This window comes from Phascolarctos cinereus, unplaced genomic scaffold (assembly GCF_003287225.1).
Source record: "Phascolarctos cinereus isolate Bilbo 61053 unplaced genomic scaffold, phaCin_HiC Scaffold_2;HRSCAF=192, whole genome shotgun sequence".
In the NCBI taxonomy this organism is placed as follows: Eukaryota; Metazoa; Chordata; class Mammalia; order Diprotodontia; family Phascolarctidae; genus Phascolarctos; species Phascolarctos cinereus.
In genome coordinates, this window is record NW_027555625.1 from 362,485,906 (window position 1) to 362,502,295 (window position 16,390).

The window sequence follows — 16,390 nt, forward strand, 5'->3', positions numbered from 1 at the left end:
ACCAACTCAGAATCTCTTTTGAAAGGCTTCAGTCCTGGAAAATCAGCCCTCAACCCTCAGTGAAAGACCCCTCCCCTCTTCGGCTGAGCCTGGCTCCCTGCCTTGAGGAAGCAGCTCCATCTGACTTTATAGGAAAGCATGGCTTGAGAGCGTGGTGAGCAGGCCACGTGTTATGTCTCGGTCCAAGTCCACTGTCACGTGACTATCTACAGTAGATTGATGAAATTAAGCACAGATGGGCTACTTTGTTGTTGTTCTTTGAACCGACAGCTGCCGGTATAAAAATAAATTAAATTAAATTTCACATAAGTCAGACTTTTTGTATTTTTTTTTTAATGATTTAAGTCCCCCCCCTTTTTTTTTCTTAAAAAAAATTGTTTTCTTTCTTTTTAGCATATGGAGGCAGAGAAAACTCTAGGGCAGCAGAAACAGAATTTGAACGGGTTCTTCCGTAGCCTACCCTAACTGGAACCTTAAGCCTAACTTCAAGATATAACTCTCATGATCATCCTGCCTCTACTTTTATCTCTTTTCCTTCTCCCCCCATCCAAAAAAAGGGTGTGGAACTAGGAAATGTCTGGATAATAGATTCAGGTTGCTCTGGGGCCCAGCAAATTGGAACAATCACCCTATGCCATGATGCTATGAGGTACTAAATAGCTAGAGAACTCTGAGTGTTAGTATAGCAAAGAAGACAGGGAAGTCGAGTTAAGAGGGCAGAAAGGTAATTGCTATAGGCACTAGTTCTGAAGAATTCTTTTCTCTCCAATACTGGAGCTTCCTGTAATCAACAATTAAAATCAGGCAGAAATAGTGCTTTCACTGCTTGTGTTTGAAACTCTAGTGATGGTAGAAATATAGAATGTCAGAGGTAGAAGGGACTTTGGGATCAGAGTGTGTAGCGTCAAAAAGGTGTTCATTGTTGGTCAGCCCCAAAGATGATCTAGCCCAATCCTCTCATTTTATACATTCAGATTTTATGCAGTGACCTGAGTGATCACATGGTGATTCAGTAGAAAATTTGGGACTGCTGGAGTATTTATCACACGGAGCCACTGTGAAGATTAAATGAGATAATGAATGTAAAGTGATTTGGAAACCTTAAAGCATTATTTTAATGTGAACTATTATTACCACACTACTACTATTATTATTATTATTAATTGTCATCTTATTCTCATCTTTTCATTGATGTTTACATAGAAATGGTCCTGGAACAAGTCATTATTCTATTAAACTTTTATATTTAATGTTGTATGGGCTATTGCATAGCTGGATAAAATCATTGTTATTTGGAGTTGAACAATAGTATTGAGATGTAAGCTTGTCCTTTTCAGCATCCTCTGCACATCTCCAGTAGCAGAGAGTTCTCTTTCTTACTCCTCTGTCTTCTTTGTTTAGTTTCTTGTCCTCTCGTCAATCCTTCAATGTAGATTTTCCTGAGGAACTGATTTTGGACCCTCTTTTATTCTCTCCCTATAATCAATCCTTAGCAATCGCATTCATTCCCATTGCTTCACCTACCACTTCTATGTGAATCTGTGCTTCTGACCTAATGTCTCTTCTAGCTCCGGACTTTCTTTTAGGACATCTTTCTATGGATGTTCTACCAGTACCTCAAAATCTACATGTTCTCACTTGAACTTACCTTTTCCACTAAATCTGCCCCTATTTTGCTCATTGTATCCATGGCACCACCATTCACCTTTTTTTCCCCCATTTTCATAATGTTTCCCTTGTCTTGACTCTTCTCTCTCTCACTCCTCATATCCAGTCTGTTTCCAAACACTGCTAATTCCACTTCTGCACCATTTCTGTATTTGTCTCCTTTTCTCTGTTCCCATTACCACCACTCTAATACAGGCCCTTGTGACCACCAGCATAAACTAATGAAATAGTCTTCTATCAAGTTGGGGCAACAGCAGCCTTTGTCTTTTGTACATTGGGATACTTTCACTTGAACGATGCTGTAGTATTTTGCTATACAAACTCCCCTTATAATTACCCTGTGTGGCTGGTGAAGAGGACAAATGGTACCTGGAGGCACACAGCAAATTTTAGGGTAATAAATAATTTTGATGGCACCCATTTATTGAGTCACCCACAAGTTTACTTCTTTTGAATGTAACTCAGAACAGGCTATCACCTTGGAAGATCAAAAGAAGGTTCGACAGCTGTTTTCCCCTAGATCCTTATAAGTAGCCTAGGGCCTATATTTTTGAATGTCTCTGTTCATAAGTCCAGGATGAGTGGAGCCTTTGGCAGAAGTGGCTAGATTAGACCCTAGAGCCATAAACTCCCTTAACTGGCCATTTGCTATACCACTTTAACAAAATAGGTAGAGCACAGGTGGCTTCTATGGTTAAAAGGAAAAGATATATTCAAGCTTATGTTCATATGGATCTTTTGGCATTGGTATACTTCATTAGCAGGCTGAGGCTTGGCTGGAGGCTGAGACCTCCAGTATCAATGTGATGCTTTGCCTTTTCTACTAGTTCAATGGGTCCTTGCCTACAAGGACTTGGCTCTTGAGGGATTCCATTTTGTTTGGGTCATTAATGGCACTCACCTCTATGAAAGAGGCATGTGCAACTGGAACTTAGAAAGCATTAATATAGCAAAAGATACTCTGAAGCAGGAGGTCCTGGCAAGTCATCTAATGGGCTGAGCTACATGGCTAGAATATGAGAGAAGCTCAATGGATGGAGCGGATAAGGTCTTCATCAATATTGATTCCTTGGTGGTAGCCATAGGTTTGACTAGGGAGTATGGCGCCTTAAGAGAATAGGAGTGGACAGTCAAATGTTCTCCCATTTGGAGTCAGGACCAATGGGGGAATTTTGCCAATGCTTCCCAGCACATACATCTGCTTGGAAGGCCTATTAGTGCCTAACAATGATATCAAACTTCTGTGGCAGCTAGGTGGCACGGTGGATAGAGCACCAGCCCTGGATTCAGGAGGACCTGATTTCAAATCCGGCCTCAGACACAAAACACTTACTAGCTGTGTGACCCTGGGCAAATCACTTAACCTCACTGCCTGGCCAAAAGAAAAAAAAATAATATCAAACTTCTTTTGCTGAACTGGAATAATCAGGTTGGTGCTTTCATGAGAAAAGCAGGGATTGGGGATGAGGTCCATCATCAATCTGGACACGGGGAACGTATTGCCATGTTGCAGTGGGTGTGGAACCATTTGATCCCCTTAACTAATGATGAGGCAATTATTTCTGTTTAATAATGTACCTTGTGCCAATCTGAGCATCCATCTTTGAAACTGTCCTGATTTTGTGTGGTTCTTAGTTGGCATCCAACTGGCAAATTGACCATGTTGTCCCCATCTTAGGGAAAGAGGTTTGTCTTTACTAGAGTTGATATTTATCCAAGATACGCCATTTGCAATTCCAGTCAAATTGCCACTGGCAGTCACCATAAAAGCTCATAAAGAATATATTCTTTTTTATTTCTCCTCTGGCCCCATACCAATGCCTCTGATAAGGTCTCCCACTCTGCTGCTAAGCAAGACCAAGAATGGGCCTGTTGCCACTCCATTTGCTGGGTTTCCATCTTTTGAGCAATTCTCAGGCAGCCTGACATTGTTGAATGTTGTAATGGACAGCAGAAACAACAGCTTCTGCACCATACCCCTCATTATTTAGGCTGGGCATCACATCTCCCAGAAGTTATGTCTGTGATGCTATACCTAGGAAGAAGGAGAGCTTTCTGGCACAGAATTTTTTTGGATCCAGCCTCTTGGTGAAGATGGAGAACATTTAAACATAGGGGATTGAAATCTACTCCTCCCCCATCCCCTGAAGCATAGCTTATTACATCCTCTGTAAAATCACCCAGGCCTTGTGTGTTTGCCCTCTGAGAAGGTTCTATATGCTCTGAGTAAATAGTTCAGGTCTCCCTAAATGAGTAGATCTCCTTTTTTTTCATTGGGATGGTTCAGACAACACCTTCCTAAAAAGGCCTTGGGAAATAAGGGATGAAATTGTTGGTGGGGGGGGGGAGGTTCTTAGTTTTTAAACTGTATGGGAAAAGTAAAACTGTCTTTGTATAATTATGGGGAATGTTAATTCACACAAAAAAGGGGATCCCTTGACTGATATAGTGGAAACTTTGAGCTCTTTGATAAAGATGAAAATCTTCATTCCTTCTTTGCAGAAGGAAACAGTCCTTAAGTAGAAGGCTCTAGTGGGGAAAAAGATTTCTTCTCTCCTCTGCAGCTCCTAAAGAGGGTAAAGTTTTGGTGTCCTATTAGCTATTTTCTTATATATGACCCTGAGCCATGGTGGGGATTGGTGACTATGTTAAAGATATCATCATTGGTTCTATGGCTGGTGTTCTTGGCTCTCTTCCTGTATATTGTTAATACTTGACATTCAGAGGCCCAATATAAACAACCCCTGATGTCACTTCCATTGCACGGGCTATACTTTTTTAGAGAGCTTTCATATGAATTATTTGCATTAAACTTCTCTTTCATTGTTGCCTATTCTAAGCATTTTCATAAGGCCAATTTTTTTTTTAGTAATGCTTAAGGCCATTTAAGTAATAGAAGATTCCCCTGGATGATTTTGAAGACCTTGTCAGCAAGGGATAGGACATAGTTGGAATAGTAATTTTTATGTAGACTGGTATGGATTCCTTTTTCGTTTTTAATGGTTTCCCTCTAAGGAGACTATCCTCAGGATTTGACTGTTCCTTATTAGCATTGTTTCCTTGTTCCTTGAGGCATTAAAGCCTCCTGCTATGGGGAGCTGATGTGACAAAGGTTTACTACAATTTCTATCATTCTGAGGTTCATCTTTCTGACCTAGCAATATTGCCTTGGTGGATGAAGAAGATGAAAACAGTATCCGTTTGAATTAGAAAATTGTATTCATTTTTTTTTGTTAGCAAATTTACTTTTATTAAATTTTATGGCCCATGAGTGTTTCATTGTGTTCTAGTGCTGAGCCTGAAACATTAAATTAGCTTGAAGTAGGCCTGTCCCAGAACATAGACCTTCTTGGTTCCATTCTCCCCTTTCTTCTATCCATACTATATGCCTCTGTGAGAAAAATCTTTCTTATACATAGATTAGGTCATGTCACTTCTTTGCTCTAAAAACTTTTATCTAGTAAAGTTCAAAATTAATTCCCTGGCATATAGGGCCCTCCACAAACTGGTACCTAACTACCTTTCAAGCCTTATATCATAATGCTTCCCTCCTCATAAACTATTCTATAGCTCTACTGGACTACTTTGCTCTTCTTGAAAAATACACAGGGTATCCCAAAAGTCCTAGTGCTGTTTTAAGTTATTTAAGCTTTAAAGTATCAAAGTTTAAAACCATAGTAAGACTCTGGGGATGCCCAGAGTCCTTTTCTGCCTCTGAAACTTCATTTACACTACTTCTTATTCCTGGAATTGCTTCCCTCCTACTTTTTTCCTATTGAAATCCTTTTTTTCAGTCATTTTTCAGTCATGTCTAACTCTTCTCGACCCCATTTGGGGTTTTCTTGGCAAAGATACTGGAGTAGTTTTCCATTTCCTTCTCCAGCTCATTTTACAGATGAGGAAACTGAGGCAAAGAGGCTTAAGTGACTTGTCCATAGCCACACAGCTTATAAGTGTATGAGGCCAGATTTGAACTCAGACAGATGAGTGAGTCTTCCTTACTCTAGTACTGGCACTCTGTGCACTATGGTGCTATCTAGCTGCCTTTAAAATTGGAATCTCAGCCAACTTGTAATGGACCAAGAAAATATCACCTCCTCCTGGAAGCTTTTTTCGATCATCTGGCTATTAATAACCTCCCCCACTTGGACCTCACACACTACTTGGCTTTGCAACTCACTGGTGCCCTTGTCATGTGAAAGAATACATTTTCCTACATTTTGTTTGCTTTTTGTCTTTATGTAGCAGTGGTTTTACCCTGCCTCCAGATTGAATCTTCCCTTGTGACAAAGAAAAACAAATAAGGAAAAATACTCAAAAGTATACATGATAACATGCACAATATTCTCATAGTAGCTCCCTATCCATCTCCTGTGATGGAGGAGGTGTATTTCATTGTCTCTTCTCTGGGACTTGCATTGGTTTTTTTTTTTTCCATTCTTGAGAGTTCAAATTCCTCTTACTGTTCCTTTCTCTCATATTGTCGTACCAGTTGTGCATGTTATTCTCTTGGTTCCACTTAAAATCTCTAGAATAAGTTCACACAACTCTTCCCATACTTTTCTGAATTAATCATATTCATAATTTCATAGTACGTGATCATATTCCTCTACGTTATTATACCCCAGCTTTTCAGTCATTTTCCAATAGGCAGCTACTTTATTTCTAGTTCTTGCTGTCACAAAGGGCATGTCTATGAATATTTTAGTATATATTGGGTCTTTTATTCTGTTTTTGTCTTCCTTGGGCTATAAGCCTAGTAGTGGGATTTCTATATCAAAAGATAAAGACACCTTTCTTGAATACTTCCAAATTGAAATTCAAAATGGTTGGATTACTTCAAAGCTCCATCAAAGTTCATCTTCTTCCCCCATGCCCCTAAGTCTTTCAATATTGACTTTTCCCAAGGGGCAGCTAGGTGCTGCAGTGGATACAGCACCAGCCTTGAAGTCAGGAGTATCTGAGTTCAAATCTGGCCTCAGACCGACTTGACACTTACTAGCTTCGTGACCCTGGGCAAGTCACTTAACTCCAATTGCCTAAAAATAGAAAACAACCAAAAATATTGACTTTTCCCATCTTGTAGCATCTTTGACAATTTTAGGATGTGAAGTGAAACCTCAGAGTTATTTAATTTTCTTTTTTATTTCTGTTAGTGATTTGGAGCATGTTTTCATATGGTCATTTATTGTTTGCAATTCCTTTTTTTTTGAAAATGATTCATATTTTTATTTATTTATTGGAGAAGGGCTCCTGGTGTTGCATGCTTGTATCAGTTTATTGTATATTTTGGATAGCAGCCTTTTATCAGTGACATTTGATGCAAATATTTTTCCATTTTACTTATAATTCTATCTTTATTGATTTTATATATGCAAAAGCTTTTGAGTTTTATGTGGTTAAAATTATCTGTTTAATCTTTTATGATCTCTTTTATCCCTTGTTATTTAAGACATAGTTATAAAAGGTATTTGATCTTGTTTTCTTCTAATTTTTTTTACTGTATCATTTTTTATATTCAGATCACATTTCTACTTATTGATGACTTTTGTCTTAAAATCACTGTCATTTCTAACTCCTCTTCCAGACTGAATCTTCCCTTGTGACAAAGAAAAACAATTAAGCAAAAAACATCTGATACAGAGAGTATATCTGACAACCTATGTTATGTTCTGTCCTGGCAGTCCTGAATCTTGCACCATGTGAAAGCTTTAACATTTTATGTAGTCAAATGGCATGTTTTATCTTTTATTATTTCTTTTATCTCTTATTCAGTGAAAAACTCTCCCCTTAGTCATAATTATAAGAGGAACCTGATCTCCTTGTAGTTTTTTTAATGTCATGATCATATTCAGATCATGTATCTGTTTTGAGCTCATTGTGATATGTGATATAAGATATTCACTTAAATCTAATTGCTACCAAACTATTTTTTAGTTTTTCCAACCGTTTTTATAGAAAAGGGAATATTTCTCCTAATAATTTGTGTTTTGGGGTTTATTAAATATTGTTTCTGCTTTCTTCTGTTTTTGGCCCACGTGGTCTATCCCCCTGATGTCTCCTGCTTCCTTCCCCTCCTCTCATTTCTTTTTCTCCCTCACCCTCTTTCTTCTCCTCTCCTCTCCTCTCCTCTCCTCTCCTCTCCTCTCCTCTCCTCTCCTCTCCTCTCCTCTCCTCTCCTCTCCTCTCCTCTCCTCTCCTCTCCTCTCCTCTCCTCTCCTCTCCTCTCCTCTCCTCTCCTCTCCTCTCCTCTCCTCTCCTCTCCTTTCCTCTCCTTTCTTTTTTTCAGTACCAAATGGTCTTAATGGCTCCTGATTTATAATATTTTGAGATGTGGTAATACTGCTAAGAGGCAGCTGGGTGACTCAGTGGGCCTGGAGGCAGGAAGACCTGAGTTCTAATCTGGCTAGTGTCTGAGCACTTACTACTTGTGGACCCTGGGCCAGTCACTTAACCTCTATTTGCCTTAATCGACTGGAGCAGGAAATGACAAACTACTCCAGTATCTTCGCCAAGAAAACCCTACATTAGGCTACAAAGACTACAACAACAGCAACAATGCTATTCCATCATCATTTATACTTCTTCCTCATTTTCATTGAGACATTATACCTTTTGTTCTTCAAGATGAATTTTGTTTTTATTTTCTCTAAGTCTAAAAAGGTATAACCTTGGTAATTTGATTGATATGGCATAAAATCTGAAAACTAATTTAGGTAGTGATTGTCATTTTTATTATATGACTAATTGTGGCAATTATTATTATTATTTTAATGCTGAACCACCCTTGCAGTCCCCGTAGGAATCCAACTTGGTAATGGTGAGTCATTTTTTGGATATGTTTCTGTAGACTACTAGTGAGGATTTTATTTCAATTTTTTCCCTCAATATTCATTATTAAGATTGCTCTGTAGTTCTTGTTCTCTGCTTTCTTTCTCTCTTGTTTGGGTATAGGGACCATATTTGTCTCATAAAAAGAGTTTGATAGAGAGCCGTCTGTCTCTATTTTTGAGAATAATTTTTATAGCATAGGTATTAATTGCTCTTTAAATGTCTGATAGAATTCACTTATAAATCCATCTGGCTCTTGGTTTTTTTCTTTGGCAATTCATTTATAGTTTGCTCAATTTCTTTTTCTGAGACTGAGCTGTTTAAAATCTCTATTTCTTATTTTGTTAGTTTTGGGTATTTTATTTTTTTGTAGATATTCATTAATTTCCTTTTAATTCTCAGATCTGCTGGCATAAAATTGTATGTAGCAATTTCTGCTCATTCTTTTCATTTTCTCTGTTGAATATTTACTTTGTTCATTTTTTATTCTGGTAATTTGACTTTAATCTCTTTGTCTTGATCTAATGGTATTCTAGGCTAATGGCTTATTGATTTGGACCTTTTTATGGTTTCAACCTATGACTTCATTGATTCTGGGAACTCCAAGTAAGGAAACTTTCTCTACCAATGCAGATTGCAACTATTCTACAACTTAGTCTTATCTGGTTGCCTGGGCCCACAGAGAGGCTAAATGACTTACCACTCTTTACCCAGACAGAATGTGACAACAGACAGGATTTTGTGACTCCAAGGTCGACTCTCTAGGCATTACTTGATGGTTTCATTAATCTACTTTATTAGCCTTTTTTTAAAAAAAGGCTTTTAATTCGGTTGATCAGTTCTACAATCTTATTTCGTACTTTCTCTCTTTCTTCTTTATTTTTCAAGATTTCTCCTTTTAAAAACTCTTTTAGGGTTGCCAATATGTTTACTTTCTAGTCTTTTTAATTGCGTATTCAGTTCATTGATCCTTTTTTTTTTCTATTTTGTTAATAGAAGCTTCAGAAAAACAAATGTTCTTCTGAGGACTATTTTAGTTGCACCCCCAAAGTTTCAATGTTACCGTTAGATGTGCTCAGTCATTCCTTTATTCTTCTTGTTTTTATTGGGGAATTTTATGCATTATACATCTTCAGGGTTATAATTGTTAAGTTTGTATTGTCTTGCACGTATGTATATGTGCATACACACAGGGAGTACTTAACCTCTGCTATTTATGTTGCTTACGGACCTAGTCACCTTCCCCCAATATACCCTGCTTTCTATTATCCTCTCCAGTCGGAAACTTCTGGAGACACTTTTATTGTTATTGTTATTTCACTTTTGTTTCTGTTTTAATCTCTACCTTTTCTACTTCAGCTAAGAGTGGGATTCTCGCCCTAATACCTAACTCTCCTTGCCCTCCACATTCATTATTTAATTTCAGTAATGTTAATTTCTAAAGTCTCTTTCTGAAAAAGTATTGTTTTCTTTCCAAATCCTTTCTTACTCTTTACTCCTTCTAATATTCTTTAGACTGCTTACAGCAAAGCTAATTCTCTATGAAGGCAGTGGAGTGGAATGGGAAATATTTCCTAACTCTAATCTGGGGAGGTCAGAAGGGTCTGAACTTATTCTTTGTCTTTTCCTTCACTGCTCATCTCTTTTGATGTCATGCTACTCTCCCTTTGAATCTGTGAATGCCTATTAAATCTGATTTAAGCTGTACCTTCTTGGATACCCAACCAATTCCTCCCATCATATGGAGCTAGTACTGAAATGCACAGTCTCATCTTGTAAAAATAGATCAGAGGTTTCAAACCCCCAAAACACCTAGTAGGGTTTGTTATAAGATTCTTGTTTTCCTCTGTCCCTCTTCTGTGGGGTCTTTGTATGCTATTTGCTGATCATTACATTTCTGCCATTTGGATCCAATTTCTGATATTTCCTCTAACATCATCATGTATTATGCTCTCATCACCCCAAAGGCAGGAGAAGAAGTTGAAAGTTGGGGGCAGCTAGGTGGTGCAGTGGATAGAGCACTGGCCCTGGATTCAGGAGGGCCTGAGTTCAAATCCAGCCTCCGACACATAACACTTACTAGCTGTGTAACCTTGGGCAAGTCACTTAACCCCATTGCCTAGCCAAAAAAAAAAAAAGTTGAAAATCTCTCATATACTTTTTCACTAAAGTCCTGACCAGTCCAGTTCTGAGACTCCTGTTCCACATAGAATTTAAATGACCTAATCTCAGAAAAAGAAAGTGTAGAAGACATAAATGAACTTTCAAAGAAAAAAGATTCCCAGGTCCATATGGATATAAAAGTAGATTTGAACAAACATTCAAAGAACAATTAATTCTAATATTGAATAAATGGTTCGGAAGAATAAAAAAGGAAGGTAGCCTACTAAATTTCCATGAGATAAAGATAACCCTGATACCCAGACTGGGGAGAGATACAGCAGAAGAAGAAAACTATGAGCTGCTACCTCTAATAAATATTGATGCAGAAACCTGAGTAATATATTAGCAAAGAAGTTATAACAATCTATTCAAAAGATTATATGATATGATCAGGTTAGACTTATTCTAGGAATTTTGAATTGCTTCAATATTAGGAGAACTATAGACATAATAGGTAATGTTAATAATGGAACATTAAAAATTATATGATTATGTCAATCTATGCAAAAAAGCTTTTGACATAATATGGTACATATTTATGTTAAAAAACATGCAAAAGCACAGTAATAAATAGACTTTTCCTTAATACAAAAAGCAAGAGCTATTATTATCTATAATTCATAAATGCTAGATACCTTTCCAATAAGATAAAGAGTAAAACAAAAATATCCTTTGCCACTATTATTATTTGATATAGTTCTAGAAATACTAATTATTACAATAAAAAATAAAGCAATTGAGGAAATAATCATAGACAAGGAAGAAACAAAGTTATTACCTTTTGCAGCTGATATGGTAGTATACTTAAAAACCCCAAAGATTCAACTTAAAAATCAATTGAAACAATTAATAGCCTCAGTAAAATATATTGTTCAAACATTTCAGATGTGTCTGATTCTTTGTTACCCCATTTGGGATTTTCTTGGCAAAGATATTGGAATAGTGTGCCAATTTATTCTCTAGCTCATTTTACAGATGAGGAAATTAAGGCAAACAGTGATTTTCCCAGGGTCATATAGTTAGTGTCTGAGGCCATATTTGAACTCAGGAAGATTAGTCTTCCTGACTCTAGGCCTGGCACTCTATTCACTGCACCACCTAGCTGTTTCTAAATAAATAAAACAGTAGAATATAAAATAAATTTGAAAACATAACCAGCTTTTCTGTATATCATCAGCAAAACCCATCCAAAAGATATAGAAAAATTTCATTTAAAATAGCCACCAAATGTATAAAATATCTGGGATTTCATCTACCAAGAATTCATCACATTCAAGAGTGACATGAAGATAACTAAATAAATATATAAATAAAGGGAGACTAGTAATTGGAGAGATATTAAGTAGCTCAGGAAGCCAGGTAGAACAGTGGATGAAATGCTGGGTCTGAAGTCAGGAAGACTGAAGTTCAAATCTGGCCCCAGACACTTGCTAGCTGTGTGATCCTGAGCAAGTCACTTAACCTCTCTTTCCCTTAATCCACTGAAGAAGGAAATGGTAAATCACTCCACTCTCTTTGCCAAGAAAACCCCATATAGGGTCACAAAGAGTAGGAGAACATTGAATAAATAGCTCATAGTTAGTTCATGCTAATATAATAAAAATGACAGTATTAATAAAATAAATCTACAAGTTTAGAACCATGCTATTGAAGCTACCAAATGGTTACTTTATAGAATTAAAGAAAATAAAAGCAAAATTTATCCGGAGGAACAAAAGGTCAAGAATGTCAATATCAAATGGAAAAAAAAATAGATTTGAAGGGAACCTCGTAGTACAGATCTCAAACTATACTACAAAATAATAATTACTAAAACTATTTGGTACTGGTTAAAAGAAAATGAATCAATGAAATGAGTTATACAAGATCCAAAGCAATTGAACATAGCAGCAGTTTTAGATAATTCTAAGGATGCCAGTCATGGGCTCAAGGATTTCTGATTCAAGAAAAACTATTGGGAAAATTGGAAAGGAGTCTTGCAAAAATTAGGTTTAGACCATCATCTTACATGTTTATAACACAATAATATTCAATTAGATATATGACCTGAATGCAAGTCATATTAGAACTAAATTGGAGAAGCAGGAAAGGAGAAACCTTTCATAACTATGGCTAGGTGTTTACTTCTTGAACAAAGGATAAAAATAAACATAAATGACCAAAGAGACAGTTTCAGCTGCATAAAATTGACAAGTTTTTGCACAAGCAAAATCAATGCAGATGAAATTAAAAGAAAAAGAGTTAACTGTGAAAACTCCTTACACAAAATATCTCTAATAAAAGCATGTTATCCAAGATATACAGGGTAGTGATACAAAAATATGAGAATAAAAGCTATTTCCCAGTCAACAAATAGTCAAAGGATATTAAAGGTTTTTATAACATGAAAGATATCAATGACTATATGAAAAGATGCTGCAAAACCCTGAGAAATGCATATTAAAGTAATTATGAGGTTCTACTCCATACCCATCAAATTAGCAAAAATGGCAAAAAAAGGGAAAACGACAGTTCCTGGAGGGGTGATGGCAAATTAATACATTGTGGGTGGAGCTATGAACAGGCCCAATCATTATGGAAAATAATTTCGGATAATAACCAAAATATGATTGTACTATACATACTCTCTGACTCAGTATACTACTATTAGGTATATACCCAAAGAGATCAAAGATAGGCTGAAAGGACTCACATGTACAAAAATATTTACAACAGCATTTTTGTTTTAACCAGAAAAATAGAATCAAAGTATGTACCTTTGTTACTGTTGCTTGGTGAATTAGTTGTGTCCAACTCTTCATGACTCCATTTGCTTGGCAAAGATACTACAGTGGTTTGCCATTTCCTTCTTCAGCTCATTTTACGTATGAAGAAATTGAGGCAAACAGGGTTAAGTGACTTACCCAGGGTCACACTACTAGTACAATCTGAGGTAAGATTTGAACTCAGGTCCTCCTAGCTGCCTGTAAAGTATGTGTCTATCAACTGGCAAATGGTTGAGCAAAATGTTTGGAAATGCTATTGCACTTATAAGAAATGATGCAGGGGTAGCTAGGTGGCACAGTGGATAGACTATTGGCCCTGGATTCAGTAGGACCTGAGTTCAAATTTGGCCTCAGACACATAACGCTTACTAGCTGTGTAACCCTGGGCAAGTCACTTAACCCCATTGCCTAGCCAAAAAAAAAAAAAAAGAAATAATGCAAATGACAGAGTCAGAGAAACCTGAGATGTATATGAAATGATAAAGAGTGAATCGATCATAATCAGTTTATATAATTACTATGCTAATGTAAAGAAAATAACTTTGAAAGTCTAAAATCTCTGATTAATAAAATGACCAATCATGACTCTGGAAGACTGATTGTAAGTCATGCTTCTTACCTTTCAGCAGAGAGATGATGGACTAGAAGTATAGAATGAGACACAGATTTTCCAAAACACTCCAATTGTGGATTTGGTTTGTTTGACTATATTTGCTTGGTACATATAAGGGCTTTTATTGGGGGTGGGGAGTAATATGGGGAGAGAGATTTGGTAAGTCACGAAAGTTATGCCAAAAAAAGACAAAAATAAAGAAAAGAATATCAATGAAATTTTTTTAAAACCCAGAAGTACAGAAAGAAATTCAGAAGGGGACACAAGTTAAGCAGGCCCATTTTGCTACTATCATGCTAGATTTAACATACATGTTAAATTGTGTGCATGAGAAGTTCAGTTTCAAATTCGAGCCCCCTTTTCTATTCTTCTTTGAAATGTTATGTTTTTTTGATGTTTTTCATAATAAAAATGAACTTATTTTCAAAAAAGAAAGTAGGACTTGAAGGGATAGAAAGAAGGGAGGTAGGCATTCTTGGTCAGGGGATGAAGATGAGCAAAGGTATAAGGGTGGAAAGGAGTTAGAAATATTTCTGGGGACAGTGAAGAGAGATTCTCTGTAGGGGAGAGAAGAGTGGGAGATGAAGTTAGAAAGGTGTGTGGGGATCAGCTTGGGAGTGTGCCCACCCTCCATTGGCCGATGGTTCTTAATGTTTTATTGCCCATTCCTGTATTTTCTTCCAACTCTCATTACCATATTGTTTACAGTCTTAATAACTTAATGCACTAAAATCAGACATTTCTCAGCAGCCTCCTCATCATACTTAGCAAGAGTCCTTTCTGATCATCACTGTAGGAAGGTGACTGTGAAATAGGAACTTCTCTGAGAAATAGGCTGTGGGCAAATTCTTGCAATGACTCAATCTTAATTGGTTTGGCTTTAATGCCCAAGTATTACTTGACTAGACTTTGGAAGACTTAGAAACTGTTTGCCCTAAGAGACTGCATGTCACACTTGAGAAGGTTCAGTAGACCTCCTATTATTTATACCAGGTAGACAGTCTACTTCTAGTAATTCACGCTAGTTCAATATATGGTTATCTCAGGAGATTCCCCTTTGTTTGACTAGTTCCAGATGACTTCTCTCCAGATACCACCTGTAGATTCATATCACATTCCTTGGAGCACAAGCTTCCTCCTCAGCTTATTAAGCCTTAATCACTGAATAGGCTTTGCCTCACTCAAACTGAGACCTGTTAAGGACCTTAGCTTGCAAAGGCCAAGGATCCCCACTGCATCCTGGGCCATATCCAGTCCTCCTGATCTATATCTGGTCACTGGACCCAGATGGCTCCAGAGGAGAAAGTGAGGCTGGTGACTTCGCACAGCCCTCCCTCACTTAAATCCAATTCACTTGCAAGTCTTGGCATCACCTCCCTGAAGTCATGGTCCTCTTCAAGAAGGAAGGACACACAGCAGCAGCCTCCTCCTCAGCTGGTCTAGGTCTGCTTTCTATATAAAGGCCTCATACTTATTTAAAAAACTCCAAAGTTTGCTTCATCCTTTTTCTTACCTTCTTTTTCTACCTTTCATCCTTCAATTTCATAGAATCTGAAGAGGCAGAGGGCACTCCTGATCTTCTTTTTTTTCATGGCATCAATTCTGTTCCTTCAAGGAAACTTCCTATGCCCTGTTCCATACTCTGGATAATGGAAAGGCTTTGCTCCAACCCACTCATCAACAAAAATGAGAAAAACACCCCAAACCTTCCATTTCATGCACACGTTGTTGTTATGTGTTATTGGCAGAAAGACAAACATAGCACATTCTATGCAGATCACTGGAAAGGGAGATTCCTTTCCCTTAGTTCTTGGGGCTAACGTGTTTGTGTTGAGCTGACGTTGGCTGATAGCGATTGTAGTTTCCATTGCTCCAGTTCACCAATGGATCTGTGATCTGGTTAACATATGTAAAATACTTTGTAAACTTTAAAGCCCTATATAAATACTGGTTATTATCTGTGGAAGTACTCCCTCCTATGGTGCCAATTTCAAGCCATCCGTAATACATTCTAGAGTTTTGTTGGGACCTGATAACAAGGCCACTGGCCTATAGTATTCAACATCTACCCTCTGCCTTTTAAGGGGAGATATGGAGAAGAGAGAAAATTTCAATGCTTCTGTTCCTTGGGCACCCCTTCTCCTGCCTAAAATCCCTCAGGGATTCCCAACAATTTATTACCCTTGATGCCCTGAAAGTACGGAGAAGATCTTCTAGCTTTTCTACCATTTCCTCCACTTGCCACTTTTTTTTAAAATTAAATTTTATTATTTATTTATTTTGCTTTTTTTTAGTGAGGCAATTGGGGTTAAGTGACTTGCCCACAGTCACACACCTAGTAAGTGTCAAG